This window comes from Lates calcarifer, linkage group LG7_2 (genome assembly GCF_001640805.2).
Source record: "Lates calcarifer isolate ASB-BC8 linkage group LG7_2, TLL_Latcal_v3, whole genome shotgun sequence".
Classification (NCBI taxonomy): domain Eukaryota; kingdom Metazoa; phylum Chordata; class Actinopteri; family Centropomidae; genus Lates; species Lates calcarifer.
Window position 1 is genome coordinate 8793655 of NC_066854.1, and position 12169 is coordinate 8805823.

General features: G+C 41.6%; 1 protein-coding gene across 2 annotated transcripts in view; it reads left to right on the forward strand.

Moving 5' to 3' along the window:
- The window catches only part of slitrk6 (SLIT and NTRK-like family, member 6), a 102098-nt gene that overhangs the window by 76352 nt on the left and 13577 nt on the right, over nucleotides 1–12169 (forward strand). The window contains exon 1 of one of the 2 annotated variants that reach the window (XM_018689240.2): nucleotides 9583–10215. The exons of the other annotated variant lie outside the window; for it this stretch is intronic. The gene's annotated coding sequence lies outside the window, so the exon portion shown is untranslated. Of the gene's footprint in view, nucleotides 1–9582; nucleotides 10216–12169 lie in introns of those variants that run through there. 2 annotated transcript variants of the gene reach the window in all.

Sequence of the window (12169 nt, forward strand, 5' to 3'; positions counted from 1 at the left end):
TTAACAGTTTATTCTTCGTTCGGTATTTATGTACGAGATGTGTTCATGTATTTTGTGTTTCACTGCTGTGCAACCAATTGGCCTCTGGAGACTAAAAATAAGGACTTTCAAGCTAATATTTCAGCTTCTATGGTGTTTTATGCAAGTATATAACCAGATCCTATAAATACTGTTGTTTTGCAGACACATAATTAATTCAACACGATTTAGACAATAATTTACATTAAAACCAAATCAACAACATCCATTTTAGTTGCATTTTATGTCTTGCAGGTTGAGCTCCCAAGACATTTTTCAGTGTCAAATGTTGTTACGTCAAATCACCAGCAGAGGGCCACAAAAACTAACAATTAACAGCATACATTCCCCTCTGTGCTGCAGTGGTTTGATGAAATTGAATATGGGGTTTAGGGCCAAACACTGAAATTGGCATCTCTTCCCTTTTTAACTTATTCTCAAGATAAAAAGATGCACTTGTTAATTTGTGCCAACAAATTACAATCTCCTTATTTCACCCTCTGAGCTTTGAATGCAGAAAATGAATGCAGCCATGGATATCCTAAGTACAACTTTTATATTAGGCTTATAAATTGAGAATGCACCCTCGTGAAAAATCTAATTTTCAGTATGAATGTGTGAACTCATGTTTGTCCACTTCTGAGACCACTGAACCAAAATGGCCACCAACTGCACAATGACCCAAACAGTCTGCATGGAGGACAGGAGAGACAGAGAGAAACAGAGAGAGAGAGAGGGAATAGGGGCAGACATGCAGAGTGACAGGCACCGCGAGCGAAATAAAACAGAAATCAGAGCGCAATAGACCGAGGGACCATGTGGCAGAGGGCTCGCACCCCGGGGCCCTTCTGAGTCCCACTCAAAGCCACTTCATCAGCAAAACAAGCTGTCCTCTTTCACCAGAATTTACGTCAGCCGCCCTCACGGGTCAGGAAGGGTTTGGTCATTTGCAGTGTTACCTGGAAGTGGCTCATAGATCAGCAGTCAATAAAGAAAGGGGGGGAGAGTACCAAAACACAAAAGCAGAGGTGGATCCCCAGCCGGCACCGGTTGCTTTGTTGAAAACACAAAAGCAGCGTAAGGATTTAATTAAAAGTCGTCCCAGGTGAACAATAAGGCGGACATTACCCAGGTAGTCATCTTTTGTAGCAGTTTGCGGAAGTGGGGTGGGGGGGGGGTGTCACATGAGGGCGAATGGAGCGGTGTCAGATGAATATTTCTCATGAGGCAGACAGGTGTTCAGAGGATGGAAAATTACAAACAGGTGGCGTTCTCGGGATTGTTCATATTGCACTTATGACTCACGCAGCACAGGTAGAAAAGAGGCATGATGCTGCGGGGAAGGGCACTGCATGACAAATGGGATTGGATCGCTAATAAGATTTTGGCTCAATAATAGATCAATAGGGTTCAGGCAGCATGAGTAATGCATGTACGAGAGGGGGTTGACTCTGACTCAAGGGCAGAGGGTTTCTGTGGGCAGTGTGTGTTTTTTGCTCAGAGTTAGTTTATGTCACTTAAAGTGGCTGGCAGTTGCATGAAAGTTAAAGTGATGAAAAGGCCCAAAAATACATTAGATTTTGACTCATGTCCTTTGCTGTGTCTGTATGTGGAGAAATAATTTGTACCCTACTGCTTTAATTCAAAGGCTCCACTAATTCTTTCTGCAAATAGATTTTGATTTGTTGTCATAGCAGCAGATCCTGGAACAGTGCATCTTCAGGAAACACAGTCTGACTTCAGAACTTGCAGCCATGTTAAAACATCAGATTTCATGTATTTAGAGTATATTTCTTCGAAGGTTTTTCTTCATTTCATGCAGTACAACCTCCCTTTTTTTCTCACACTATATTTGTGAAAATCTTAACACCTTGATTGCTTTTTTTGGTTTCATATCAGGTAAAATTTGTGTCTTGTGATTTCGTGAAAGGTACCTGGTGCTGAACTGCATGTGCCACTGCATGACGAGGCACAGGTGTGCTCAATTAGACCCCATTGAAAAGAGCTGGGATTCCCATGTGGTAACCTTTTGCCTCAAAGGATGTGTGTGAGGCTGAGAGCTTGGCTGTATGTTTGAAATGTCTGCAGTGGATCAAAGTGTGCATTAGAGTGGTGATTTTCCACAAAGTGTGTATGTTGTGTGAAACCAGTAAGGGGAAATGGCTTCAGGAAGTATTTCAGGACAAAAATAATGTGTTGGGAAAAGAAGCCTTGCAGCAGTTCTTCTTAAAATGCCCTCGTATGCTGCCCCGCATGCTGCCAATAGGAAATAACACAGCGCTTGTGTTTTCTGTCCTTTCCTGTCAGATCTCTGCACTTGGCCAGGTAGCCATTGGCACCTGTTTTCTTACACTCTGTCATACACTTGAAGTGTGTCGCCCTGAGGGGAATGGGATCAAATCCGACACCTGCCATGTTCCCCGCACTGCTGTGCCTTTGCATCTGGCTGCCCTTTGCCCCCTTGTCACAATAACGGTGTGAAAGTGGAATTGAAAACAAAGCACCACCCGCACTCTGAAAATAACAAAGCCCCTGCCCGAATGAACGAATGAATGAAATGGAACTTTGGTGGGGTCAACATGCCTGAGATCTGTGAAGCATTTGAGGAAAGGTTTCAGACTCCACTGTACTTCCAAGTCAGCAGTGACATTTAGCAAAAGGGGATATGGTACAGCAGGAATGTGTTAAAAGTATGAACAAAGAGGATGAAATTAAAGCAAGTTGCCTGCTCCTGTCGTGCTCAAAGCAGTTAAGGTTCAGTGACCTGCAGCGCTGCCTGTATTATGTCTTTCAATTTTTTTCTTTTTTTTTTTCTTCTGGTGGTTACGCAAACAAACAACCACAGTACGAAGGAAAGTGTCTCATTACAAACCATAAATCATTTTTAACCACCGGGAGGGCAAGGAGGTAGAAAACAAACCTCTGTCAATGAAGGTTAAAGAAAACCATGTTGTAGCTTGAGCTATGTTTCCAGTCAAAAAAATAGACTATAAAACATAATCTCTCATGCTCAGTCATGTCTTGCATGAAACTGATTCACAGTCGACATGAAACTGCCATAATAACAGCAAAACCTTAATTTTCCATGGAGCTTTAAATTAGGAATTCTGGCTATGAACCCTTGCAGTATTAAGATGCTACAATGAATGCTTTAAAGGGCACATATCTCTGTATTTTTCAATTTAACTTTGCATATAGACATTATGCTCCTTCATTGCACAACACCACAAGGACAGGTTGAACTGCCAGAGCGTAGCGATCAAATCTCCTACAAGCCTGGACCTGAGTCAACGAGGGAAATTAGCATGCTCCTCTCATCACGCACCGCAGCCTCATGCATGTTTGTCAAAAAGGCAGGGTTTGTAACTCAGGTGGAGGAAGCATTCTTTCTTGAGACGCTGCAAAGTCACTGTGCTGACAAAAACAGCAGCTGACCCTGCGCTGCAAGATGACTTGACGAAAGTGGCTGTCATCGGACGGTTTAAGAGTTAGCATGTGTAAATATCAACCAAATAGCACGAGTGTTTGCTTTAACATTTTCAGGCTTTTGTTTTCACTCACAGCTATTACAATGCACACTGAATGCAAATGTCATCTAAGCTGTTTACAGTTAAAGGCGAAATGGTGCCTTTCAATCACATGAATCCTGTTCTTGAATTATCCTCCTTATGCCATCTGTTTCTGTCTCACTTTCCTCATCCAACAAGTCTGACCCCATACAGTATGTACCTGTCCTGGAAAAGTTCAGGTTTAGATTTGCCAAGGGTAAGGAACCATGAAAGGATGTTTTTCAAGACTGAACATGATTTTAAAGGACAGGTGATAAGAGTGTAGACACCAAAGCCAACCATGTGTCCCTGGGTGATTTGGCGCTCCATGGTCTGGTGCTGCATGCTAACAATAGCTGAGCGATAACAGACTACTAGCATTATCAGAGGTATCAAGAATGACCTTATTTAAGTGATTGAACCGCACAGCTCCTTCACTACCTGACAGCTACAATTCAGTTTTCCTTCTATGAAAAATACACCACGATATGATACCTAAATTTCAAGTGAGTGTGCATAATTTCTCCTTTTTTTTTTTTTCTTTTTTTTTTTTTTTTTTATCCTAAAATTATTTGAGCTAATCAAAAGGGTAGTTGGCCTGACCACAAGAGCCCATGAGAAGTTACAGGGCAACTGGGCCAGTTAAGGTAGTAATAAGGCTGAATACAAGGGAACTTAGTTCATTTGTATATCTTAACCTCTTAAAGGGGCTATTTGTAAATTTTCTCATGATTACTTGCCAGAAGGGGATGGTGGTGACGGTCAGTGAGTCCCTGATTGGAAAGTGATGAGACAGGCCAGCTGGGCCAGGGCTAGCCAGTTAGCATGCTAATTTCAGTAGAGGAAAAGTAATGAGTGATGGAACTAGAAGCAAAACATTTCTGTTGCTTTTCACTGCTGGAGACAGTTCTTCACAAGTGAAGGAATTATGTTTGATGCTGAACACGCAATATTTCTTATAGACTTGTAAGTAAATAGCTGTTAATGCTAAAGGTGGTGGTATTGTGGTAGCAAAACTTATAACTGGCTCTCGTGTTGTGGAGTATGACCATATGGGTGAAAAAAGTTGCATAAAGCCATTTGTGGCTCCAGAGGGAGCTGCGTGAAACCTTATGAAGTTAATAGGGGCAACACACCTGAATCTTGAACTGAAATGCTGGCTGTTGAGTTGCATTGTGGGAAGTGTAACTGTAAATCAGTGTACTGAGTACACTCACAAGGAGTATTTATAACGGTCTTAAGGGGATGTGGCATAGTTTTGGAGTCTATGTATGTAGCTGTCAAAAACATAATTAAATGTAACGGCTGCAGCAGCTACAGAGGTAGTTTCTGATGCCTCTGGAAACTTTGTATAGTGAAGACAACATTATGCAAACTGGAAGGATTCAGTTATCTTTTTCAGTTTCACAAATCTAGCAGAGACTTCTCCATTGCAAACCCTCTGCTGCCCACGATTGCCATTGTCTGAATCACAATGAATGAACGTGGTTCCACATCATTCAGTAATTAGACAAGGTAAACCTCCTTATCACTGGTATCACTATATCAAAAAGTGATTTGAAAGGATGTAAACACAAATTGCTTTGGGGAATTTAATTAAAGCATGATTCAGGCTGACGTACAATACATCCATCTGGTCTTGCAGTGGTGATATAGAAGGGTAAAACCTGATGCTGAACTACAAATCAGAACCCACTGTCACCACTGCCTGTGCAGCCAAACACTGTTCCAATCCACGCAAGCATAGAAATGGATGAAAATGCATTAGATGTCTAAACGTTTCTAAAGATACCAAATATGTCTAGATGAATTTTGGGGTCTAGCATAAAAAATGCTGCTCAAGATGACTAAATATTGTGAATTTCTGTTTGATTGAATGGTGCAGCCAAAAAACATGTTGGGTTTGAATATTTCAGTCAGTGTAAACATCACAGAGATTCAAATGAAGACTTGGAATAAGATGATACAGAATATACAGAATATTATACTGTCAGACAGGGTGGAATAAGGTGATTTATTTCCCCCAACTTTATGGGGATAAAAGGGGCAATCGCTTTATGTTAACGGGTTTAATCCCTGCAGAAGAGTGTGAATAGCGCCTTTACAATAATTTCCATTTAGTATACTAAACTGAAACTTAAATATGGATGTTTTGAGCTCCAACAGCATGCAGTGTTTGTTGACCCTAATCCCACACAGTGCCAGCCTGTGGACTTTCACTTACCAGTTTTTGACGATTGAGAGCTCGAGGTGAACAGTGTAAAGGACTCGATAGGATTCTAAAGTTTGGGTTGGAAGGGCCTGTTTCTGATGGGTCTTCTTTTGACAGGAGAAATAGCGAGGAGCGAGACTAAATTTACCCAGTCTGGGTCCTGGCAAGACTTTTTTTTTTTTCCCCTATAAGAATCCCTGATGCAGAGCATGTGAGACATCTCAGACTGCAGCACACAAATTGTGCAGCGTAGGACTGTGGGTGGGCCAGCTCCTTGGGCCAAGACGAAAACACACGCAGATGCAGAAGGATCTTCCATTATTTGGGAAGAGATTCTCCTCGCAGATAAGCAAAAGTTGCCCTGTCTTTTGGATCTTGTCACACGGCAGGGTTTTCTACTCCTTTGGCTTCTTGGGTACGTGCTACTTCCGTGAAGATGACAGATAATGACATCAGAAGAACTAAAAGTAGAAGCAGAGAGGATATAGCTCTGACTGGGTTGCAAAATCTATATGCCTTCAGGTCCAAACAAAACCAAGAACGTGTGTACAGTATGATTTTTTTGTTTCCTAAAATGCAGCAGAGAATATGACCTTGATAGACCAAAAAAAAAAAAAAAAACAGAATAGCAGCTGTGTAATACACTGATGATGATTGTGCATATTGTTACAGAGCCATTATGCAAAATATGATGTAAAAATCCTCTGTTTAGCAAAAGGTTCCTCAGAAGACTCAACTTTCAGAAAATGAAAGAGTTGCCTTAGAAAGCTGTGATGTCAGTTTTTAAATTATGTATTAGGACAATTTTAACTAAGAAACTAACAAAACCAGATATTCACTAATAAGTGAATCTGGATAGCCTTGTTGCAGATTCTCCAAATAAAACACTAATTTTTAGTGTTAAAGCACAGATTTTCAGCCCACATCCAACATGAGAATAGTTGGGTGAAGTCTTGCTATTGCAGTTGGCTAATGCAGTCCTGCCCTTAAATATCTCCAGGCTCTCTCAGCTCAAATACCCCTATCTCCTGCTCTATCAGACAAGTGGGAGGCATGTAATTGTGTTGATACAATAGCCGCTGTGTCCCTTTCAATATATAGAGGTAACACAGAGGTAACGTCTCGCCCATTACTGATGGAGCGCTGGGAGAGAGCGCAGACGTGGGATCACGCAGAGTCATTTTTTTCTCTGCAATAAGTATATGATGATGATGCTGAAAATAGGACAGATGTGTTTGAATGGTTGCCAACACACAGTTCCTTTGCGAGTGTCACCCTACTTTGCGGCTTGCTTTTAGTTTTAATGATGGTGTTCAGTATACAAAATGTTAAATCAGAATGCATGCATCGCAGCCTAGAGCGCTTGGCTCGGTATCTTAAAGCTTACAAGCTACAGCAGGGAAATCTTAGAGGATCCCATGGTGAAAAACAAACATTAAAAGAAAACCAATGTTTAAAAAAAAACAGCCCTCATCAGCGTTGGTGTTGATTGCTTCTGGCTTTCAATATCTTTGAGTTACTGCTATACAAGCAGGGAGAAGGGAAAACTGGAAAAACGGGACGAATTATCCCAAAAACAGGCACATTGTCACATGCAAGAACGTCAATACTGCTGGAAAAACACTTGCAGGGTATTTGCTTGTGACAACTACAAACTCCTGCTTCAACAAATACCATCAGGTAGAATCAACATCTCGAACAGTCTCAGAAAAAGTCAAACAATGTAAGCTTCACCTGGGTGGTTTTTACTGCTGGGCCACTGTTGCATTCTAGGCATTTCTCTTTATTTTGTCCACCCACCTCCTGTGGCTTCAGTGGTCCCAGAAGTGTAGCAAGTCCTTCCAGCTAATTAAACCACACTCAACTGAACTACAGTGTGTAATATGAAACATTTTAACTTTAAACCTAGAAAAATAGATTTGAATAAAGGTCGTGTTTGTGCAACTTCCTCCAAACTACGACCATTTTCTGTGTTTCAGCCAACAGTGATACACATAAAGGTTAGTCTTTTATTGATGTCCCATCTGCGCGTTAGTGGGATTAACGTTTTATTTAATTATGAACAAAAAGAACCCTGTGATCAAACAACAGGTCCATAAAAAGGGAATGAATTAATAAACACGCCATGCCCGTGTTGAGATGACAGCTATGTCAACACCTTGTGTGGTCACGGTGCCAGTCTACAGAAGCAAATACAGAACAATACAGATATGCATCTTATCTCCTATTTTATTTATTAGTTCACGCCCATGTGATAAAGCACCTGGACCATGTAGAAACAGCACAAAGAACTTACTGACAAAGGTCCCTAATGGCTTCATTAGCACGAAGGCCACAGCAAAAAGTACTTAAATAACATTTTTCAACAAGGCGCCACTGAAAACACACAGTATATTTACTCTAAAAGAATAGGATGAGGAGTTTATGTGATAAGTGACATTGCAGATTCTTTGTAAATAAACAATGCTTGCTCTTACAACATAATCATAGCCATTAAAGTAACACGCGCTGTTTAAATATTGATTTTGTCCAGATGCTTGAATCTGCTTGCAGAACATAGTTTTAGGTGATATCTGGCTGTGTTAATGGAATATTAAGTGATATGTCAGCTAAGTTTTTCATTGTGCAGTAACTCTTAGCATTTTAAGCCCTCAAGTGTTTTCAAGGTTGTAATTTTTCACTTTTTTATGCACTTCAGCTTCCTTAATCCTCCAACCTTCTCCTTTGAGGAGATGTATCTGGGTTGGGTCGCCGGTTAGGTCAAACACAGACTTGTACCATACTATGATGTTCCAGATGGGAGTTAAATTTACACTAATCCTGTGACAAACCCACTTGGCTTTAAGCAGGAGACGCATAAAACCACAGTGTGAGAGGCATTCCCAGCCCCATCTGAAAGTGATCAACCAGTAAGCTGCAAAGAATTATAACTGGGGTTTAGACGTAGATGAATCAGTTGCTATGCCAAGGTTACTTATAGTTGTTTGATATATCAAACTGTTTGGCTTTTTAACTCATCACATAAAAGCATAGGCTGGAATAATAATGATTATATTTTATCAGTCCCTGCAGTCTACGAGGTTCTGAGGTCAGGCTGAGCCACAACTCAGCTGGAACTGGTAGCACTTCAGTGTCATGTTCAAGGGCATAGACCAGCTTGAACCTCAGTTCGCTGCGTGAGAGAAGGTGTGCAGTGTGCTGATCCCCTACAAACTTAACCACTGGACTTTCTACAAAGAAATACCCTTATTTTCTCTCTCATAAGGACTGATCCAATTGCATTAAATGCTTTATTAATGGTATAAGAGATGTTTATTGGCTCATTTCCTCATTAATCTGCGTTTTGGATGCATTAGAGGTATATGTCTATTAAATAGCATTATATTCATCCTTTGGGCTTGGTGCTGCAGCCAGGCTATTTAAAGCCCATCAATGCAAGTTTTTTTCCTTGGTATTTTAAGAACCTCCAAGAGGAGGAGCTCTGTTTAACTGCTACAGAGCTTCCCCAGCTGTATAAAAAGTAACCACATACAGACAGGGGAAATTCCGGAAGTTGAGTGATTTTCCTTTCTAAATAATGCTTTTTTAAATTAGTTTTGGTCGGGAAAAGGTGACAGGACGGATGAAATTGTTGCAGAATGCTCAGCGAATTTTTTACACTTGCTAAATATATAGTAGATATAGTACATAAGACGCATGCATTGCTTCAATATGATTGTACTATGATTTATGGGACTTCTTATTAAGGGAATTATGTGTGTATGTGTGTGTGTGTGTGTGTGTGTGTGTGTGGGGGGGGGGGGGTGTATAAATACATTAAAGGCTTTTATTCTGAAAGGTATCACCAGAACTCCTGCTGTGTATTCTAGCTGGCTTGACGCCGCTTCCCTTCCCTACCGTCCACCTCTACAGCATGCAAATTACGGAGCAACTCCAATACATCGCAGATTGGTTAACTACAGAGCGCGCGGCGCGGCACGAGAGGAGGACACAGTGCGCGCTTCTGTCATTTTGAGTGGACTTTAAAAGATGAAAGAATAGCCTCTTCTTAATCTCAACACTATTTTATTCTGGCGACTCGAACCAGCAACTTAATCACAATTAACTGTGGGGGTTTGACTGTGGGAGGAGGGCGACTCTCATCATCCCGGGACCGGAGTGAAAACCTCACCGCGAGCTCCTCGTGTAGCGGAATAATTAGTAGCCCGTGTGTGACAGCTGTGTAAAGACTCAGAGACCCCGAGAGGACAAGCGGAGGGGGGGAGGACTGACGGACACTGAAGTTTCCTCTTGTATCAGCCTGTCTTTTATGGACCGGTAGACTAAGTATTGTAGAGACTGGCCCCCTCTTCAATGCGTCGGTTCCCCGCATCCACAGATGGACTGAGTACAGTGAAATTTTGAGTACCCTTCCTCTTTTTTCATCAGTTTTAGCCGGTAAGTCACGAAGCAGGGCCACTACTGATATTTTTTTGTATAAGTCTCAAAAACGTTGCACTTATATGTGCGTAATTACTTTCTTTATAAACCAGCTAGTGTTGAAGGTTTCAGTCTGCTGTATTATTGAAAATATGCGAGGTAGCAAGGAACCCACTTGTCCATTATGGGCAGGTTCCAACTAGCTGAAGTATGTTATAGAACAGTTTACTCCTCCATTTTTGACAGTATTTTTAAAATACTGCCCTGTAAAATGTACAGTATGTGGACTGACATGTCACCATAGCTATTTTATCACTAGGATTTTACGAGTGGAGAAAGTCCTGTAAAAGAAAGAAGACAAAAAATCCAGGACTTGACAGTGGCTGGGGCTGGGGAGGGGTGTGTGTGCGGGAGGAGGGGGACAGAGAGGAACCAGTGAGTTTTCCTGAGGGGGCTCCATTACTGCGAGCACACCTGGCTGTCGGCCACACGCAGTTACTGTATCCTACGGCACTGTGCAGGCGTATGGTAATCAAGACTGGTGTGCCTGTACACTGCCTTTTATCACACAGTGAAAACCCTTCAGATTTCACTTTAAATTGCTGTATTGGTCATTGTGTAATATCGATGAAACATATTTCTGTTGGTTAATTATTCTCTGCGTCCTCTTCTCTGGCATCTGGCCATAGCTAAATAGTAATAAATAGTGATTGCGTATGAATATTTATAATTACATATTCACAGGTGTGTTTAATAAGGACGGCGTCACGAGTTGTAACAGAACTCAGCCAATCAGGAGGGAGGGATATCTCTCTCATCAGAAGCATAATTTCCCTGCTGCTGTTCCTCTCATTTATAAGGCTCTGTTAATGTTAAACATGTACTCCTGGCCATTGTGTAGATCACCACTGATTAAATACATCTTAACTACAATCAAGCTTAATTTAATCAAGTCCTACTTTGTCTTGCTGCACTTCTTCCCCATTTGAGGGTGAGGTTATAGTCCTATTTAAGGTAATGAAGGGAAGAAGTGTCTAATTAGCTTTAAGTTGTGAATTGCATAATTGAGTTTGGACCCTAATTTTTTGCTTGAATGAACTAATGGTTAATAAATTAATAGCTGGTTATAAGCTCTCCATACCATAAATGTATGGACTGCTTCAGCCAAATGTGCTTGAATGACTTGGGATTAATTATTGATTGATGGTTTTTTTTAAAGAGGCCTGAACCTATGTGGTCGTCATATGGTTATTTGAATTTACATTGACGGATGTCTCCTTCTCTTCAGCTTCAAAGGGCCGGTACTTCAATACCAATAATGAAAAAGCCACAGAAAATTGTTGAGAGGAAAAAAAGAGACTGGTTTACTTGTGAAAATCAGGTGGTTACATCCCTTTGTGGAAATTGCTTGCATTGAAGGGAGGCACAAATGTGTTGTTTCAGTGTGTGAAAGTGCCAGAGGAAATTGGTCTGATCAGTTCCAGCAGTCTGCAGTTTTAAGAGTATCATCTTAGGAGTGAAGCATTGTGAAACTTCAATAAAGCATGCTACTTTCAGACAGAGAAAGCCTGCAGATATATTGGAGAGCCTCTGCTTCTCTAAGACATGGAGAAAGTGTGCAGCACTAGCCCACAGAATATTGAATCAGTCAAAAAAAAAAGGGCCAGAACAAGGGGCAAGGGAGTTGAACTAGCTCTTGCCTCTTGAGTGGGCGGATGTCATAATTATCATTTCTCCAGGATTGTGGTGGAGGGCCGCGGGCACTGGCAGAATCTCTGCAGATATGTGGGTGTAGCGGTGGTGTCGACCCTGTAGGGCAAGCCACATCACTTCCGATACAGAGGGAGAAGGGACAAGTCCCGCCATAATTGGTGCCTGGGAACACTGCAGGGGCGCTCCCGGGAAGTTGATAGACGGTCAGCAGGGAGCGCGCATACATAAACAAGGCTGAGGATGCAGCACGCGCACGCTC